This window comes from Triticum urartu, chromosome 7A (genome assembly GCF_056163025.1).
Source record: "Triticum urartu cultivar PI428250 chromosome 7A, HENAU_Tu73, whole genome shotgun sequence".
Taxonomy (NCBI): Eukaryota; Viridiplantae; Streptophyta; class Magnoliopsida; order Poales; family Poaceae; genus Triticum; species Triticum urartu.
This window is the reverse complement of record NC_141879.1, coordinates 710,555,875-710,576,418: the sequence shown is the minus strand read 5'-3', so window position 1 is coordinate 710,576,418 and position 20,544 is coordinate 710,555,875. Positions and strand designations below refer to the sequence as shown.

Here is a 20,544-nt window from a genome sequence, read left to right as displayed (position 1 = left end):
CACACACGAGCGTATACAAAAAACTGTGTAGGATGTACATCCGAACGAAAACATTTTCCCTGGATTGACTGTGTGGGATGTACATAAAAACAGAAACGTATTCCTTGGATTGACTGTGTGTGATATACATACGAACAGAAATGTTTTTCTAGGACTCACCGTGTGGGATGTACATACATACGAAAATAATTTTCTCGGATTACCGTGTGGGATGTACATACCTACGGAAATGATTGGGTTTCGATGCCTCGCCCGATCGCACACGGCCCCAGCCTGGGTCCCAGGAGGGCCTATCTCTGACGATTTCTGGGTCGTGTGGGAAGGACACCCTATCACACACACTCACTTGGCGACGGTTTCAAATGCCGTCGCGGAAAGGGGTTAAAAACCGTTTGTTTAGGACCGACGCGTACTAGTGAGAGTACGGAGGAACCTCCAACTATGTGGTCGATCTTCCACCTTTGGAGCTCCATAGAAACTCATAAGCCTCCATTCCTTCGAGGCTCGGTTCTTCTTCTTTACCAAAACGTCGATATGACAAGAACTGCAGTTTTAACTGCACATCCAACTCATCCGTCCAAAACAAACCAATACCGCCACTAAGGCCGGTATTGTTTACTGCGAAGCATCCTGCAAAACCAAGAAGATTCTGCAAACTTTCTACTCTTTTTGCTGGGATTTTTGTCTCCATCACAGAAAGGAGATCGGGCCCTTCCTGCTTCACCACACTGCGAAGCTCTCGAACTGTCGATGGTTTCCCAAGCCCTCGACAATTCCAGCTCAAGCAACTCATTATGCCGGGCAGGGCAGCCTCGCAGCCTCTACCGAAGTCTCCGAATTGCTCGGGGTAGGTTTCTTCTTCTTTGGCTCCCTCTCAGTTTCAGAACTCGCTGACGAGCCATTGAGAGAAGCAATCACATTCACTGTCCCCTCCTCATCTTGTTGGGGGGAATCTGTCAAGAGCGGTCGATCGACCTTCCTATACATCTGGTTCTGGACCTGAGGTCCTCCCTTCCTCTTCTGATGGTTTCTAGTACTCTTTGCAAGAGAAGTTACTTCAATCGTCCCCTTAGCCGCTGTCCTCGAGTTCTTCGTCTCCGGTTTACTTTTGTGGGAGGTTGAGTTCTCTCTCGTCGAACCTTCACCAGAGGTAGTCTTCTTCCATTCATCATGTGCCCGTAGGCCTTTGCCAAACGGAAGATCTCCATTCTCGTCTCTTGTTCCGGGCATAGCACAGAAAAGATCCGAGTGACCTAGTTTGCCACACGAGAAGCAGAAGTGTGGCACATTCTCGTACACAATATCATAAGGATCCATGCATTTTCTCCTCTTTGACTCGATTAGTATCCACCTCCTCAAGGGTTTATCAACATCAACAGTGACTCTCGCCCTTAGGTACCCAGCAGTGTGATCAAACTGCACCGAGGATGCTTGTCTATCAATCTGGTGATCGATTGTTGTGCTCCGTGGTTCCGCCCGAAGATTAAATGGGAGATTCAGAACTCGGGCCCATAGCTGCAGCTTATCAAATTTCAACTCGGAAGGGCGCATGCACTCCTCAAACTTAGATAGAATCACTGCGTTCTTTCTGACGTGCCATGGCGATCCCTCCCACACTCGATCACGATCCAGTTTGCATGCAAATTCCGCCACAAACATGTTCTCCCCTATGGGTTTGAAGGATAAACCTTTAGGGTTTCCCCATGCCAGCTGGATGTGTAGGGTATGTCGATGAAGTATTTTTCCTGCTAACATCCACTTCTCCGGCGCCCCCTCGTCAAGATCATCAAAAACCAGAGGAGTCGCTTCCTCGTTTGTGATTTCCATCTTCCCCAGTGCCTCTGCAAGTTTCGCCCTTGCCGCCCTGGGCGAGAGCGCCTCCTTATTCCCCGATCAGCAGGCGAGGCCATCGCCGATCAGGTGTACGCTTCCTGCACCCCGTCGATCAGATCGGGCGGGTGCCGCCACAGGTCCTCCCGAAAACCCTAGCCACCTCCTGAAGGGCTCCTGTTTTTTCGGGGGGAAAAAATGTCATAACGTGCAATGTGACACACAATTAAATGAGGAAAAAGAGAATGTAGTATCATATGATGATACCGTATAATATTAAATATTATACTACTTTATGTCATGCATGATAACTAATAAAGCAATCAAATGTTATAATACTAGTATGTGATATACTCCCCGTTACGAGCCGCCTCAGTTTGAGCCTCGCTTGGACAACTCATCTGCACTAAATAAGAAGTTATTCCATCACACCACACGATAGTCATTCATTTTTACTATTAAAGTCCATCTTCATTTGTATTTTTCTTTTTCATTGACATAATAATACGATGTTTAAACTCATCTTTTCTCGTTTGCTGAACTTGGTTTGACCTAAGTCTTCGCACGTGTGCCCCTAAGGATCAACGCACTGGAGTACGGCGTCGCCCTTGAGTCCTTGAATAGATCTGAAGAATCTGACACCAAGTATCATCGTTGCGTACGCACAACAAGAAATCCTAACCTCGCCATCCGAGAAGCTGGCAGAAATCTATGCTAAAACTCCGTCTAATCCATACCAAGGGAAGAACTTGAGGAGGATCGAAATTTGGAAGACTGAATCGAAAAAAAAACGTTGTCATCCGTCCAAACGCCGTCTCTGTAAGGACTGAAACTCTACCTATCTACTAGCCAGATCCAAGGCACCAGAAATTCCCTTTCCGCCACCGGCCGCCGGAGGGCATGTGGAGAAGAGACGAATCCACTGACTCGACTGTGTAGATCGCGAAAAGAAAGGCTTTCTCTAGCCGCCTTATGAGAGGAAAAAGGAAAGCTCGTAAGTTTTGACGGTAGCTCTAACAAAGATGGGGAAAATTCCGTCCATCCTGTATGCACAGCCATGCGTGTGCATACCTGCGCCGGATGCGCAACACGTGGTGCGTGCAGCAATCCTACGGCAATCGCTCCTGCTCCCATGATGCCTTAATTAGAGCACACACATGCAGCCACACGGACGGGTCAGTTTTTGAACATAGTATAGTCGAAGACGCTCATATATATAAACGCATATATGCACATCTTATCCATATGAGCACCTTCAAGCGACTAAGCCGGTATAGCATTTTGAGATTTTACGTAGTCAACATAGACGCCTCACAGTTGACGGTCCTTCCCATTGAACGAATATCACCGAAAGACTGAAATAAATTCAGAAATAATGCGACCACCAATGTTAAGTCTAGGACTTGAACGCGAACCAACCTGTGGTTGAGATGGTTAGGTGGACAATGGTATCTCCAACCCACCAGTGTTCAAATCCTGATGCTCGCATTATTTCTGGATTTATTTCAGAATTTCCGGCGATGCGCTTTCAGTGGGAGGAGACGTTCCCGTCGACGACGAGGCGCCTACGGTGACTTCGTAAATCTCAAGATGATATGTCGGCTTAGTCTCTCGGAGGTGCTCATAAGGGTAGGATGTGCGTGTATGCGTTCATAGGGGTGAGTGTATGCGTGTGTATATGAGCGCTTGTGTCTGTACTGATACTAAAAAAAGTCTAGGACTTGAAATCTGATGGGATGGCAATACCATTGTGCACTTAACAATCTAACCACATGTTGATTCGCGTCCCAGGGACGGGTCGCTGCAACAAGTTTTGACGCCCTATAAGTACACCTCCCCACGAGACCCCTATTCACCTTTCAACAAAACAACCTTCTACATTAGCAGAGAGACGGGGGTGCACAGGAGAATCTAGGTAAGGAGAGAGAGAGGGGCAGATCAAGGTGGAGGAGACGATCAAGCGCCTTCACGCTGCAGAGGTAGTTCATCTTGGTTCCTGCACTTGCGGGCGACAGTGCAGCAGGCGGCGATAGCGCTGGGCGGAGGCTAGGTCGTCCGGCTGACCGTTACCTATAGTGTTTTTTAAGGAAAGCTATCCTGGCGGTTTTTATTGATTTGAAATAAGAGTTACATCATCTACTAGAATAATACGAATAAAATCTGAAGGTTCCTGCCACATTTGGTTCCCTATACTAAATTGAGCTAAATTATGGAAACAATGTGAAAAAATTACACGTGTAAAATTGCGTCAAAGAAAAGTGCATTCCTCATAGATAGTTGCCGCCATGCCTAGTGAGTTCCTGCCATTCTGCATGACTTCCACCACTTCCATGCAATCACTCTCGACTAGAATTCTGTTACAACCAACGTTTCCTGCAATGATCAGACCATCACATAGCGCACATGCTTCGGCAGTTAACGGTGTATCGATTGTAGGCATGCTCCAACTACCACCTGCAATTTGAGATCCTATACAGTCACGTATAATGGCACCCGTCCTCCAGAACCTGTGTTCATGTCAAATGCCGCATCCATATTCAACTTTACAAACCCTCTTGTGGTTTATTCCAACCATGTCTGATGATTTGTGTCGTTCTTAATTTTTTCACTTTAGAGTAATTCAATGCCAACACCGAAATTGCTTGAGCAGACCAAACAGATGCTTGCAAAGACTCCATGAGTAAACTTTCTTCGTTCCCACCATGTGTACCAGGACACAACAACGACTAAATCGCACCGTCGAACACCTGCCAGCGCTGGTACATTATTAGTATCCAATAGCAGCCTCTCTAGGGGTCCAATCCCATCAACCTCCGCAAAGCAAGCTTCATCAATGATTTCCGCCATTCCTAAATGTGTCCATATCTCTTTTACCCTTAGGCATGTGAAGAACATATGGTTACTACTTTTACAATCAATAGTGTAAATTGGGCATTGACTCCGGCTCTGAATATGACGTTTGCCAGAACACCATAGCAAGGGATAGCCCCCTACAGTGATCGCCAGCAATGAATTTTCACTTTGGCCAGCGTCTTCAATTCCCATAATGCCTTGTGATTCTAAGCTTTCGGCCGTGTTGGTGATCCCATTCTCTGTAATAAGATGATTTCATATCCTGGCCGGCCGACGCATAAAGGATTCTCAAAATCCCTTTGGCGATTGGGATGATGGAGGACTTTGTCTCTTGGCCGTTACCTATATTGTTAAGGGCCTAGTGTCCATAGTCCTAATGATGTTCCTCCTGTTAGAGTTCGTCGTGGACTGTCATAAGTCCATACTCGACACCAACAACTACGTGTTCCTCGTGGGAATTACCACTACAGTAGATGCAAAATTCCTTGGCCCTTCCGTGATCCAGGTGTCCCCTGAGCACAAGTTTAAGCAGGCCTTCCTGGAGTCATTCTACGCCTCGTGCCTCTCATGTCGGCGGTGTTTTCTGGCGGCCGTTCTAGCGGTGGTGGAGCTTGACAAAGTTCCTTTGGGTTGGGGTGGGGGCAGGGTGGGGGGGCTCCGACATTGCGTCCCAGCATCATCGGATCGATGTGCGTCCTCAGTCTCATTGTTATCGGCATCTCGTCGGCTTGGTACACGACCAACTGCCCTAGGAGGTGTGTCGTTGCTCATTGGATACTATGTCCTAAAGGAATATCGCAAGTTCTTGCGAGTGCGGTAGAGCGTTTTCTTTTTCGTATCTGCGGGGCGGGTGATCATGCATTGGTAGTACCGGATGGAAAGGTGTGTTCTGGCACACCCGTTCTTCTCTGTTGATGCTAATAGATCTGTTGACACACGAACACGTCACGTGTACTCTCGACGCCGGGGGTGATGCACCGTAGCTCACGTCGAAGGAGACCCGACCGACAGCGCGATACGCAAGACAGTCGACGGGCGCTTTTGCAGACCCGAAAACCCCACACCCCCGGGAGGGACCCCGTCAGGGAGTGCAGCAGCTATAGGCTGCCCTAGCTCAATTCGCTCGCCCCTAGAGCCTCGGGATTCGCAGCTCTCAAACACGAAGAACAGCGAAGAACGAGATAGAAAAACGGTGGAGAGATAAAACGTAGATGAAAAAGTAGTATATTGATTTGTTCGATTATGTGTTGTTCAATCGACCGTCACCCCAACATATATAAGAGGCGGCTGGACTTCCCATACAAGTAAAGAATTCATCTAGGCTTTCCTTACAAGAAAAATTACATCAATTCACGTCCTAGAGTCCTAATTCTATTTCAACTCGGATTCAGTCTGAATCTGGCCCAAACTCTGTCTTCGTTCTTGCGCGGGCCGCCGGGCTTGCATATGATCTCCGATCGAGATGGCCCAAATATCAAACTTGTGCGCCTCGACGATACGAACAACTCTCATGTTGATCACTTTTTCAAATAAGGCCATCTTGAATACTTTTCGAGGTCATCTTTATCTTCCAGTCGGACTCGGTCTTGCAGTAGACTGGATTATCCGAGCCTCGTAGTGAATTTGTAGGCTATATATTATCTCTGATGATGATGACTCCAAAATCAAAGTTTACCATCTTGATGATACGCACAACTTCTGTATTGAACACTTCTTCATCCAAGGTCATTTTGATAAACTTTCAAGCACATGTTCAATTTCACTCGGACTTGAGCTCGTCCACTCGGATATTAGATACTTTCAGTCGGATCGTCCGATTGGACTTTTTCACTCGGAAGACAATCTTTCACTCGGATGACTATATTTCCACTCGGATGACTATATTTCCACTCGGAAGGCACTATCTTATTCACTCAGATGACTATATTTCCACTCGGAAGGCGCTATCTTATTCAGTCGGCAAGTTTTCGTCCCGATGGTAATCTTCACTCGGAATATTTTCACCTGGACGACAATTTCACTCGGATGATCATATTTTCACTCGGATGATCATATTTTCACTCGGATGACTATATTTCCACTTGGATAATAATAAGTTCATCCGGTCAGCAAACTTTCACTCGACCGTAAAATTTCACTCGATCGTAAACTTTCACTCGACCGTAAACTTTCACTCAGATGGTAAACTTTTCACTCGGATTTCCGACTGAAAACATAGCCCGATCTTGATTTGTCTCTCCAGGCCTCATATGATCTCGGATTGAGACGAATTATATATGAAAATCGATCGGCTCGACGAGACGAAACTTTTCCATGTTGAAGGTTTTTCGATTCAAGGCCTTATTGATGGCCGAATTACTCGCGCAACCTATCAGACAAGTGTCTGGCACCTCGCGCCATATTTCCGTTGAGGTTCAGTCTGCAGTATATTGCCTCCAACTTTTGCATATGAACTCGGATTGAGATTATTTATATATCAAAATCGATTGCCTCGACGAGACGAAGACAATTCCTTAAAAGTGCTCCTTCATCCGAGGTCATCTTGAAGACATGATTGGCAAAAAACCACTCGGAACATTGAAATATGCCACTCGGAGTATAGTTTCGGTCCGTAAGATAAAGTCAAACGAATATAACCGAAACATCAAAGTGGTTCCACTCGGTGACGTGAATATTTTTATGCTGAAAACTCATTCACTCGAGACCATCTTCATTGCAATCTATATCTTGCCAAAATCAGGTGTCAACACATGCCCCCCTGTTTTTCGGCAAAGCTTGCATGCCGAAAAATAATATGCATAATGTTTGTTATAAGGACGATATCAACACTCCATCGGCCATTTATTTTTCTCAGGGCGATAATTATGTATCGGCCATGTTTGTGCTAAGGGAGATAATCGTATATCGGCCATTGCCCACTTAGGCTTCCTGCCACACACTCGGGTGGTACTTCTTCAAATATTTGCCATTGAGAGCTCAAGGTAACAATGCCCCTTGTATTGATTCCACCAAATATGAATTTCCGGGAACAACTCTTGCAATTCTAAAAGGACCTTCCCAACTTGGAGACCACTTCCTGAATTTTCTATCTCTTGAACCAATCGGCAGAATCACTTTCCAAACGAGATCACCAACTTGAAAATTCTTCAACTTGACTTTCTTATTGTAAGCCCTTGCCACCCTCAACTTATCTCTCTCTATGGCATTCAAAGCAGCCAAACGTTTATCAGCAACCTCATCAATGTTGTCCATCATCAAGTTATAGAAGTCTATTGCCGATAAATCATTTTGTTTGGCTATTCTCAAAGCATTCAAATTTACTTCCACTGGTAAAACAGCCTCCTGACCATATACTAGCTCATATGGAGTCACTTTCGTAGCACCATGCCTTGAGATTCTATGTGCCCATAATGCCTCAGACAACAAGTCATGCCATCTCCTTGGATTATCCTCAATCTTCTTCTTGATGAGCTTGATTAAAATTGTATTGCTAGACTCAGCTTGTCCATTAGCTTGGGCATAATATGGAGAGGAATTGAGCAACTTTATGTTATAAGATTCGGCAAACTCTCTGACTTGGTGTGACATGAAAGATGAACCTTGATCTGTAGTTAACGTTTGAGGAATACCGAATCTATGAATAATGTACTCGGTTATGAATTGAATTACCTCCGCATGCGTCATGTTCTTGAGAGGTACTGCTTCAGACCATTTAGTGAAATAATCAGTTGCCACCAATACGAACCGATGCCCTTTTGAGGAAGACGGATGGATTTGTCCAATGAAATCTAAACCCCAACCTCTGAAAGGCCACGGTTTGATAATAGGATGTAACACAGCAGCAGGAGCCAATTGAATATCACCAAACTTTTGACAAGCTTCACACCCCTTATAATATCTGAAGCAATCATTAATCATAGTCGGCCAATAAAACCCAGCACGTCGCAATAACCATTTCATCTTGGGAGCCGACTGGTGAGTGCCACAAATACCTTCATGTACTTCTTCCATAGCAACTCTTGCCTGGTCCTCGTCCAAACACTTTAGAAGAACATCATCGACGGTTCGGCGATAAAGACCATCATCTCTCATTGTATACTTGAAAGCCATACGCCGAACATCCCTGTCCACCCTTTCACTCGGATTGCACAAGTAATCAACAATGGGCTTCCTCCAGTCGGGATTGTCACCTGCACTAGACTTTTTGTTAATGGCCGAATCAGTGGGTTCAGGTTCGGCCTCTCCCATATTGGCAAGACAAGACATCGGTCTTTGAGAGATATGAAACATGCCATGATCAACATGATATCCAGATGCTTGTTGTGCCAATTTATTTGCTTTCCAATTGTCATGTCTAGATATATGAGCAATGCTAAAGCAATCCAGAGCAGAAATTATATCTAGACATCTATCAAGATAAACATTAAGTGATTTGTCCAAACACTGAAAGACTTTGGATATTTGCTGCACCACTAGTAACGAATCACCATAAGCCTCAATATGTGTAGCACCTATAGCAAGTAACATCTCTAGGCCGAATAACAATGCTTCATATTCGGCTTGATTGTTTGTGCAAAAATATTCTAAGCGGCATGAGGCTTCAAAAACAGCACCATGAGGAGATATATAAACAATACCAACACCTTGGCCATTGCTACAAACTGAACCATCAAAGTATAATCTCCATGGTACTAATGAAACAAAGTTCATATCAACATCATGCTTGTTATTAATCTGTTCAACAATGAAATTAGCAACAATTTGGCCTTTCATGGATTTTAGAGATTCATAAGCCAAATCATATTCAATCAAAGCATAAGACCACTTGCCAATTCTACCACTAAGAATTGGCCTATGCAACATGTATTTAATGACATCGGTTTGACAAGCTACTACACAAACACTCGGCACTAAATAATGTCTCAGTTTTGTGCAAGCATAATATAAGCATAGACATAATTTCTCAATAAATGTATACCTTGTCTCTGCGTCCAATAAGCGGTGGCTCAAATAAGTGATGGCATGCTCTTTTCCTTCGGTCTCTTGAGTTAGAACGGCACCAATAACTCCTTCCTCTGCTGCAATGTAAAGTCTGAAGGGTTCCCTATGCTTGGGTGCTCTCATCACCGGAGGAGTGCACAAATAATTCTTGATCATATCAAATGCTTCTTGTTGTTTTGCCCCCCAAGTGAAATCAGCATCATTCTTTAACCGAAGGATAGGAGTAAATGCATCAACTTTCCCTGATAGATTAGCTATAAACCTTCTCAAATAATTGACCTTGCCAAGGAACTTTTGCATATCTCTCTTGCATGTTGGAGCCTCCACCTTCTGTATAGCCTCTATCTTTTTGGGATCAATCTCTATACCATCTTCATGAATAATGAAACCCAAAAACTTGCCAGCTGACACGACGAAAGCACACTTCAAAGCATTCATTTTCAATCCATACTTTTTCATTCTTTCAAAAGCTAAACGCAAATCGGCCAAGTGAGATTCAAAAGCATCCGATTTGACAACAATATCATCAATATAAACTTCAAGTATGACACCGAGTAAATCATGAAAAATCAAATTCATAGCCCTTTGATACATGGCGCCAGCATTTTTTAATCCGAATGTCATCACTGTCCACTCGAATAAACCAAGGAAACCAGGACATCGGAAAGCCGTTTTGTACATGTCCTCTTCGGCCATAAAAATTTGATTGTATCCGGCATTACCATCTAGAAAGCTAATAACCTTATGTCCAGAAGCATCATTAATAAGCATATCGGCTATTGGCATAGGATACTCATCTTTGGGTGTAGCCCTATTCAAATCTCTGAAATCAATGCACACCCTCAACTTGCCTGATCCTTTCTTCTCTACCGGGAAAATGTTAGAAATCCACTTGGCATACCTGCAAGGTCGAATGAAATTAGCTTCAAGCAGTCGACCGATCTCTTCCTTGATCCGGTCATATGTTTTCGGATTAAATTTTCTAGCCGACTGTTTATAAGGTCTAAAACCGGCCTTTATAGGCAACCGATGTTCCACTAGCTCTCGGCTTAACCCTGGCATCTCATGATATTCCCATGCAAAGCAATAAACATATTCTTTCAATAGCTCGATTAACTTAGCCTTACAATCGGCTTTCAAATTTTTGTTTATAAATGTCGGTCGAGTGACTGAACCATCTCCAATATCTACCTCTTCTAACGGATCGGCTGATGTAAAACCTTGTCCATGTTTATCCATGTCATCCAACTCCTCTATAGACTCATACATATCGTTCTCATTGGAACGATACTTTACAAGACGTTTTTGTAACCACTCGGAATTAGGATCCATTTAAACATATCATACCTTGGAGCCGATTGCATACACTCGGCTTTAAAGAGACGGGCACAAAACCATTCTTAGTTGCGCTGAGAAAATCAAATTCTGACAAGTCACGTCCCGTCAAGCAAGTAGCATTGGGATGTTGCCAATCCACCGATGCATCGGCCAAAGCAACACAGGCCGAGTTATCCGCGTGAATAACTTGCACTTCATCATCAACCCACTGAATCAAAAACTGGTGCATAGTGGATGGCACACACTGGTTTGCATGAACCCAATCACGGCCTAGTATGATGTTGTAGTTACCTTGCACCTCAGCGACAAAGAATGCAGTAGCCAAAGTTTTGCTTCCGACTGTAAGCTCCACATACATCACACCTTTGGCTTCAGTTTTCTCTTTGCCTTCAAATCCATTGAGCACCATATTGGTCTTGATCAATTCTTCATCAGGCAAACCCAATCTCTTGAAGACCGAATAGGGCATAAGATTTACCACAGCACCACCATCAACAAGCATCCGAGTGAGCGGCGACCCATTGATATGACCTCTGAGATATAATGGTTTAAGATGCGTTACTGGTTCTTTTGGCTTCTCGAATATTGCGTTTTTAGGCCCAAAATCCAGCTGAGCCACCTCCCCTTCTTCATCTACAGCACGAAACTCAGCAGGTAAGTAGTACACCATATTCATATCCATACCTTCATGAACCGGCGTAGACTCATAGTACAACATATCAGCCTCCTCCTCGAGTGCATCCACCGATTCTGAAATTTGTCCGAGTGAAGGATAAGTAAGAAGTGTCGTAGACGATGTCATATCTGTTGCATCGTCCTCCTTTGGTGATGTAGGTATTGTTGTGATAGATGTAGAAGCTGTTGTATCTTGTATTTGTTTAGGCCTCCACACTTGTTTTGGTGAAACCATGGGTCGAGTGTCATTGAACAACTTATCCCTTTGTTTCTCAGCCTCCTGTTCTTCCATCTCTCGACTCCTTAACCTCTGTAGTTTCCTCTTTTGTGTCTTTGTTAGCCCTGGAGGACACCACTTCGGCTGAGTGTATTTAGGATCTCTCGTCTTTACCTGGCTGGTGCTTGCCTCATGGTCATTAGCCGAGTGCTTTGGCACGATAGCAAGTATCGGCTCAGTCGGATTGCTATGCACAATCGGCTGCTGTATGGGGAATGTTTCGGTGCCCAAGATAAGTGAGTCGACATCCATTTTCTCCTTGCCTTTTCCCGACTCAACTGCTGCAACACTTGGTGATTTAACACGCCATTCTTTTCGACTTTCCAGATGCATGAAATTTCCACTCGGGCGCACCTTTTTACTCTGATGGAATCCACTCGGATGGATATCACTCGGATGGAATTCAGTCGGATGGAATCTACTCGGCCACATTTTTTCACTCGGATAGCTTCCACCTGGGTGCATTCTTACACTCGGATAATTTCCATCCGGTCGCATGTTTTGACCAGCCGACCGATAGTTACCGATGTTCAGTCGGCCTCTATATGAATAGTCAAGTCGATCCCAAACAGATTGCGTATGCTCTTCTGGAAACGGCACCCTTGGTCCACTCGGTTTCATATACTGATTGAACATATCAGCTGATGGTGACCTTGGTCGCTTCAGATGAGTCGGCCGATTAAAGCTAGAGCCGGCCGACTGGTTGGTGTACTTGGACAACAACATATCAAAAGTTGGCTTGATCCGCTTGCGCTGTACTTTAACTTCATTCCTTTTCCACTTGCCAATTTCTGGACTCTTGGGCTTGACAAATCTCACACGAGCATTTTCTTGCACTTGCAGTTGCCCCCCGAGTGTAGGATTCTTGATGGTGATTTTGATCACTTCCTTGCCATCGGGTTGCTTACCAGGCACAACCTGTCTCCCCAAGACCGTGTTGTCCTCCTTGTCATTCCTGGGCTCACCAACAATGACATTAGCTTTATTAGCAGATTCGGCTACCTTCGGCCGAATGAGTAGCTTCTTCCCCTCCAAATCCATGGTATTCATTGGAAAAGGCTGTTTATCAACTTGCATCTCAGAAAAGTTCAATCGTCCGTCATTAATGGCCGATTGTATCTGTCGTCGAAAAACATTGCAATCGTTAGTAGCATGAGAAAAAGAATTATGATACTTGCAATAAGCACACCGTTTTAGCTCTTCAAACGGCGGTAAAGTATGAGATATTCTAATAATCTTAGCCTGCAGCAAAGCATCAAATATTCTATCACACTTAGCAATGTTAAAAGTAAACTTCATCTCTTCATCACGATTCTTATGAATCGGTTTCAGATCATTGCAAGTAAAGGGTTTGGCCTTAGATGGCCAAACAAATTCAGTAGCAAAAACATCACCCTCATCGTCCGAGTGATCACTATCATATTCCACCATATTCATCTTTGGACGATCGGCTTTGTATCTATGCACTTCTTTAAGATCTTTGCTTCGGCTTTCCTGAGCCAAAGCCCTTTCTAAGACTTGGTTGATATTTAAGAACTCATAACTTTCTAGTTTTTCTCTAATGGGAGTTCTCAAACCACTCAGCACTAGGTCTGCCAAGTCTCTCTCGGTTATCACCAAACTAAAACACCGGTTTTTTGTTTCTCTGAATCTCTTGACGTAATCGGAGACCGATTCATCATGCTTCTGTTTAACCGATGTTAGATGTGATAACTTGAGTTCATTGTCGCCGCTATAAAAGTGATCATGAAATTTCTGCTCTAGCTATGACCAAACCTGAATGGAACCATGTGGTAAAGAAGAAAACCATGAAAATGCAGTACGAGTTAAAGATAAAGGAAACAAACGCACTTTCAACTCATTTAGTGAGCCTGCTTCACCTAGTTGTGCTAAGTATTGACTAACATGCTCCCATGTGGTTTTTGTGCCCTCTTCATTGAACTTAACAAAATCTGGAATCTTATATCCCGGAGGGCACTGGATGGCATCAAAGTACTCGGGGTACGGCTTTTGGTAAATCCGATTCCGAGGTAACTCAACTCCAAAATTCTCTCTAAGCATCTTAGCCATCTCCTCTCTAAGATTAGCTAGACCATCATCCGTAGTGGACGATGAAGCTTGTGGCAGTGACATAGGAAGAGTATGGTTACTAGCTGTAGGTAGGAATTGTGGCATGTATGTCGACCCATAATTTGGTAGTGGTCGAGTGGTTGTAGCTGTAGGTAGAGTTTGGTTCGGCATTGCCACCGAACCTGTCATGCTCATAATAGGATTAATGGGTGTAGCCACAATCTGATTTGTTTGGCTAGGATAATAAGTCATCGGCACGGGAGGCGCCGATGCAATAGGTAAAGCCAGATTAGGGTTTTGCACACTAGCAGCTACACCATTATTACCACTAGACGATTGAGATATATTCTTCTGAGCATTAGTATTTTCTATAAAAGTTTGATAGACTAGATTGTTACCATCAGCAATACGACTTTCAATCTCTGCCCACTGCTCAGGAGAAAAGGCAGTACTTACAGAGGGTTTAACCTATTTAGTTTGAAGAGGAGGGAACTTGATTTCTTCAATCGGAATGATGTTGCCTTGGCGATCTTTCTTGAATTTTGCAAGGAACTCCTGCAAGTCCTTCTCCTCGCGTGCCTTCTTGTACTCCTCATAGAATTGACAATGATCGGCCGATATCTCATCAAGACTGGGCTTAATGATGTTATCGGCGTCTACCTCAGATGGCTTGGGAAGATCGGACATGGTGGATGATGACGATTGATCTTCGTTCCCCAGCGGAGTCGCCAAAAACTGTGTTGACACATGAATACGTCACGTGTACCCTCGACGCCGGGGGTGATGCACCGCAGCTCACGTCGAAGGAGACCCGACCGACAGCGCGATACGCAAGACAGTCGACGGGCGCTTTTGCAGACCCGAAAACCCCACACCCCCGGGAGGGACCCCGTCAGGGAGTGCAGCGGCTATGGGCTTCCCTAGGTCGATTCGCTCGCCCCTAGAGCCTCGGGATTCGCAGCTCTCAAACACGAAGAACAGCGAAGAACGAGATAGAAAAACGGTGGAGAGATAAAACGTAGATGAAAAGTAGTATATTGATTTGTTCGATTGTGTGTTGTTCAATCGGCCGTCACCCCCAACATATATAAGAGGCGGCTGGACTTCCCGTACAAGTAAAGGATTCATCTAGGCATTCCTTACAAGAAAAATTACATCAATTCACGTCCTATAGTCCTAATTCTATTCCAACTTGGATTCAGTCTGAATCTGGCCCAAACTCTGTCTTCCTTCTTGCGCGGGCCGCCGGGCTTGCATATGATCTCCGACCGAGATGGCCCAAATATCAAACTTATGCGCCTCGACGATACGAACAACTCTCATGTTGATCACTTTTTCAAATAAGGCCATCTTGAATACTTTTCGAGGTCATCTTTATCTTCCAGTCGGACTCGGTCTTGCAGTAGACTGGATTATCTGAGTCTCGTAGTGAATTTGTAGGCTATATATTATCTCTGATGATGATGACTCCAAAATCAAAGTTTACCGTCTTGATGATACGCACAACTTCTGTATTGAACACTTCTTCATCCAAGGTCATTTTGATAAACTTTCGAGCACATGTTCAATTTCACTCGGACTGGAGCTCATCCACTCGGATATTAGATACTTTCACTCGGATCGTCCGATTGGACTTTTTCACTCGGAAGACAATCTTTCACTCGGATGACTATATTTCCACTCGGATGACTATATTTCCACTCGGAAGGCACTATCTTATTCACTCGGATGACTATATTTCCACTCGGAAGGCACTATCTTATTCAATCGGCAAGTTTTCGTCCCGATGGTAATCTTTTCACTCGAAATATTTTCACCTGGACGACAATTTCACTCGGATGATCATATTTTCACTCGGATGACTATATTTCCACTTGGATAATAATACGTTCATCTGGTCAGCAAACTTTCACTCGACCGTAAAATTTCACTCAGATGGTAAACTTTTCACTCGGATTTCCGAGTGAAAACATAGCCCGATCTTGATTTGTCTCTCCAGGCGTCATATGATCTCGGATTGAGACAAATTATATATGAAAATTGATCGGCTCGACGAGACGAAACTTTTCCATGTTGAAGGTTTTTCGATTAAAGGCCTTATTGATGGCCGAATTACTCGCGCAACCTATCAGACAAGTGTCTGGCACCTCGCGCCATATTTCCGTTGAGGTTCAGTCTGCAGTATATTGCCTCTAACTTTTGCATATGAACTCGGATTGAGATGATTTATATATCAAAATCGATTGCCTCGACGAGACGAAGACAATTCCTTAAGAGTGCTCCTTCATCCGAGGTCATCTTGAAGACGTGATTGGCAAAAAACCACTCGGAACATTGAACTATGCCACTCGGAGTATAGTTTCGGTCCGTAAGATAAAGTCGAACGAATATAACCGAAATATCAAAGTGGTTCCACTCGGTGACGTGAATATTTTTATGCTGAAAACTCATTCACTCGAGACCATCTTCATTGCAATCTGTATCTTGCCAAAATCAGGTGTCAACAAGATCTTTATTTTTTACATGAATCACTCTTCAGAATAGTTGTACCCTCACATTTGATTAGAAACGGAAACCTTGAAACTACCACATTAACAACTTAGGTTCTTCTAACCAGCTCCAAGAGTTTGAAGCAGGTTAAACTCTCAACTATCAGGTACTGTACGTGGATGTTCAAAGCACATCAGAAATTCAAGATACTTAATTACTTATAGAATTAACCCATGCAAGATTTTAGAAAGAAGGAGAAACTATTTATGTAAGGTAGAACCATTACACACACAACCAGTGTACGTCTTTCCTCGGACTACTTCAACATTTCTCATTATCCAGTCAGCCTCCTGTTGCAAGTGCCTACGTCAAAGCGCCCAAGTTAGGCCTCTAATCTCTGTTTACTTTACCTTGTCTCAAATGAATTTATGTCTCTCTACTAAGCAAACAAAAATTGTTTACAATGGTGAAGAAAAATTGCACAATAATATTGGCAAGTAGGTAAAACAACACAGAATACAAATCTTCGGCATTTGGTAATGCTCGGTACAAAATTATGTGGACCTATATAATCCTTTCAAATCAATAGCCAATTGAACAACGAGCAGAACTATATTTGCCTCTCCTTCACTTCAAGGCCCAGCCTTTCCCTCTAACAACGAATTGGATTGAAACAATGAAAATAAATTTGGTTCCGACATGATTGGTGCAACAATGAACTGAAATTTCCCAGCACGAACAAAAACTAAAGAAAAATCTTTACAGCTTAGTAGAGATTACACAAACACTTTCTCAGAATATGTGATCACCTTTTCAAAATTATTCAAACATGTAAAAAATATGTTAACATTTTTTAATTGCGCAAAGGTTTTAAAAAAGTGATCACTTTTTCCAAAATTAAATGAAAACTTTTTAAATTATATGGTAATTACTTAAAATAGAACACATTTTTTAGAATAAGTTTTTTAAAATATACATGAACTTTTTAAAAAATGACATGAAATGGTTACTTTAAAACATGAAAGCTCTTAAAATTATGTGACCAATTTTTTTAAATACAAACATATTATAAGTTCTATGAATATTTTTTAAAATACATGAACATTTTCTAAAGTAATTACACGTTCAAATTTGTTTTTTCTAATTTTAAACTGAGTTTCAACATATCTGTTCTTTTAAATTCTACTCCCTCCATCTCAAAATAGGTGTCTACATTTATTTATTTTTGAAATAAGTGTCTCAACTTTGATATAATTTTATACTAAATTTAATACAAAATCGAAACACTTGTTTTAGGATGGAGGAAGTATGAAATAAAAGGTTCCTGGGAACCCCGTGAATGAAAACATTAAACGGACCGCGCATTTCCGAAAACCCCAGGGCGCTCGCTAATTGTAATTGGGCGCGCCAAAATCCCTTTTAACCGCGTCGAGACCTTTGAAATTGGGCGCGCCAAAATCCTTCGTCAGTTCCCGCTATTTCTTCCGCTCATAAAAACCAATCTCCCGAATCCCTCGTTCCCCATTCTCCAATCTCACCGCCACCATCATCCCCCAAGCCACGCGCCGCAAAGTCGTCCCGCGCTGTGAATCAATGGATGCGCCGCCGCCGCCGTCGCCGGCGGCGCCCGCACGCAGGTCCTTGCCCGCCGGTGGCGGCCCCTCTGGCGCTCCGCGCCCCTCAACCTCATCGGTGATGGCCTCTCTGGCTAGGAGGGTAAGCGCGTCGTCCACATCTCGAAGATCCTCGCCGATCACCCCGGCCCGGCCCTTCGCCTCTCGCTCCCCTGCCTCCATGAACGCTACCACGGCAAGATTGACGGCTGGCTTCGTTCCCAGGCCCTCGCCGACCTCCAAGAGCTCAGCTTCGGCTACGACCCCCCAGGCTTCCCATGCTGGCCGCGGACGACCCCGCCGCCCCCGATACCATAGTCCGCTCTCCGCTTCGCACCGACACTCCGCGTCGCTAGAATCAGCTACTGCTATTTCCCCAAGCTGCCTGCCGAGTCTCTGAATTTTCCGCACCTCAAGCAGCTCGCCATGTACAAGGTCACCATCTCGGACTTGTCTGCGTCATCTCTGAATTTTCCGCACCTCAGACAGCTCACCACGCACGAGGTCGCCATCTCGGGGGACGCTCTGCACAGCCTGCTCTCTGGCTGCTTTTCACTGGAAAGCCTCTTACTGAAAAATAATGTTGGCGTGGGCCGCCTCCGAATCAGCTCCCCTACTCCTAGGAGCATAGGCTTTTCTGCTTGTCATGACCTGACCATCGACGACGGCCCTTGCCTTGAGAGGTTGCTGCCACTCTCTCCAGACTATGGTCCCTCGACAGTCCAGATCATCAAAGCACCCAAGCTGCAGACGACGGTTTTGCTGTCAAATGTCACATCCAAACTCCATATTGGAACCAAGGATTTTCAGGTAAACAACAGGTTTCTAGAGTCATGCCATCTGAATTCATACCTAAAAAGGTTATTCTTCTTATTATCTACAAAAAAGTTATTGTTCTTATTCTGTCTGCCATTTTCTTCAGGAAATGCCTGCTATCAGCGTGACAACCATCATGCACATGGTGAAGTTTTTGGTTATCGACTCTGCTGGCCCTGATCTCAATGCAGTAATTGGCTTCCTCAAGTGCTTCCCCTGCTTAGAGAGGCTGTACATCATTGTGAGTACTCGTCTCTGCTTGTTTTAACTGCCAGCATCAGCATGACTAACTTTTGCTCTAGTCGATTAACCAACTGCCTTTACATTGTTTATTATTTCCATCTCCAGTCGCACCTACGGAGAGGCATGAAAAATGTGCGGAAATATGACCCATTGGATCCAATTGAATGCCTTACGCTCCATCTCAAAAAAGTGGTCTTGCAGAACTACCGTGGCAACAAGCCTGATGTGGATTTTGCCAATTTTTTCATCTTCAATGCAATGGTGCTAGAACAAATGATATGTATAGCCTTCAACAGCCCCAGTGACAAATGGATGTCTAATCAACATAGACGGTTGCAAATGGACAACAGAGCTTCTCTAGATGCTCGATTTTGAATTCAAACGATATTTCTGTCGGGATTGGGCTTGGTTTCATGATAACAAGCATACTCATGATTTATCTGTGGCGAATCCCTTTGCTGATAGGTTTGAGAATACCATCCTTTGACATGGCATGCCACTATATGTCTGGTCTGGCTTCTTTTGTAGTTTGAAGTTATCCCACTCTTCTGATTCTTTGTTCTGCTGTGCTTGAACGTTGTTCACTATCTTTTCTGTTGATGTCATATTGTAAGATGTGTTAGCTTTTTATACCATCAGCTAGCAGCTACTATGCTTCTGTATTGCATGTAATGGAGGCAAGGCCTATGATACTTCAGAAGTTTTATTCCCTTTCCGCTCAGTTTGTGTGTTATTTAGTATCTTCTCTGTATAGGTTGTAGTGTTTTCTTTTCTTTTTGATGTCATATTGTAAGTTGTTTATACCAGCAGTTATCAATACTACTATGGTTCTACACTGGCTTCAGTAAATTTAGTGCCTATATAATATCTATTTCTGTACCACGAACTAAACCATGTACGGTTCATCATCAATTAGGTCGATATTACAGAAAAAAATGTTTATGGAGATTGAGTGATAGTGCTGTCCTGGTCCACCAAATGGAGCGAGTAGTTCTCATGACTCATCTTCCTGTGCATTTGTTCCTTCTTCGGTGGCAGTTCGGTGGTGGAACATTGGTTTTTACCGAAAAAGGGTTTCCCCCGCTTTGTATTCCATAGCAAACCACCAAAGTACACGTCGCAATGCTGGGGCGAGCAACACAACAAGCCCAAAGAAAAAGAAGAAGAAAAAAATGCCAACAACGGCAGCTCGACAAAGCGCGGATGACCCGCGACCGCTGCGCCCTCCGGAAACAAACCACCACAGCCCAAGGCTCCGAACTACCGCGAAGTAAGCAGCACCTCCAAGAAGGGATGCGACGCCGACAACGCTGCTGCCCAGACAAGTCCTAGGGTTTC

General features: G+C 44.1%; 1 pseudogene; it reads left to right on the top strand.

Moving 5' to 3' along the window:
• The first annotated feature begins 18,132 nt into the window (after positions 1–18,132).
• Positions 18,133–19,896, top strand: LOC147961930 (uncharacterized; annotated as a pseudogene).
• The last annotated feature ends 648 nt before the right edge of the window (positions 19,897–20,544 follow it).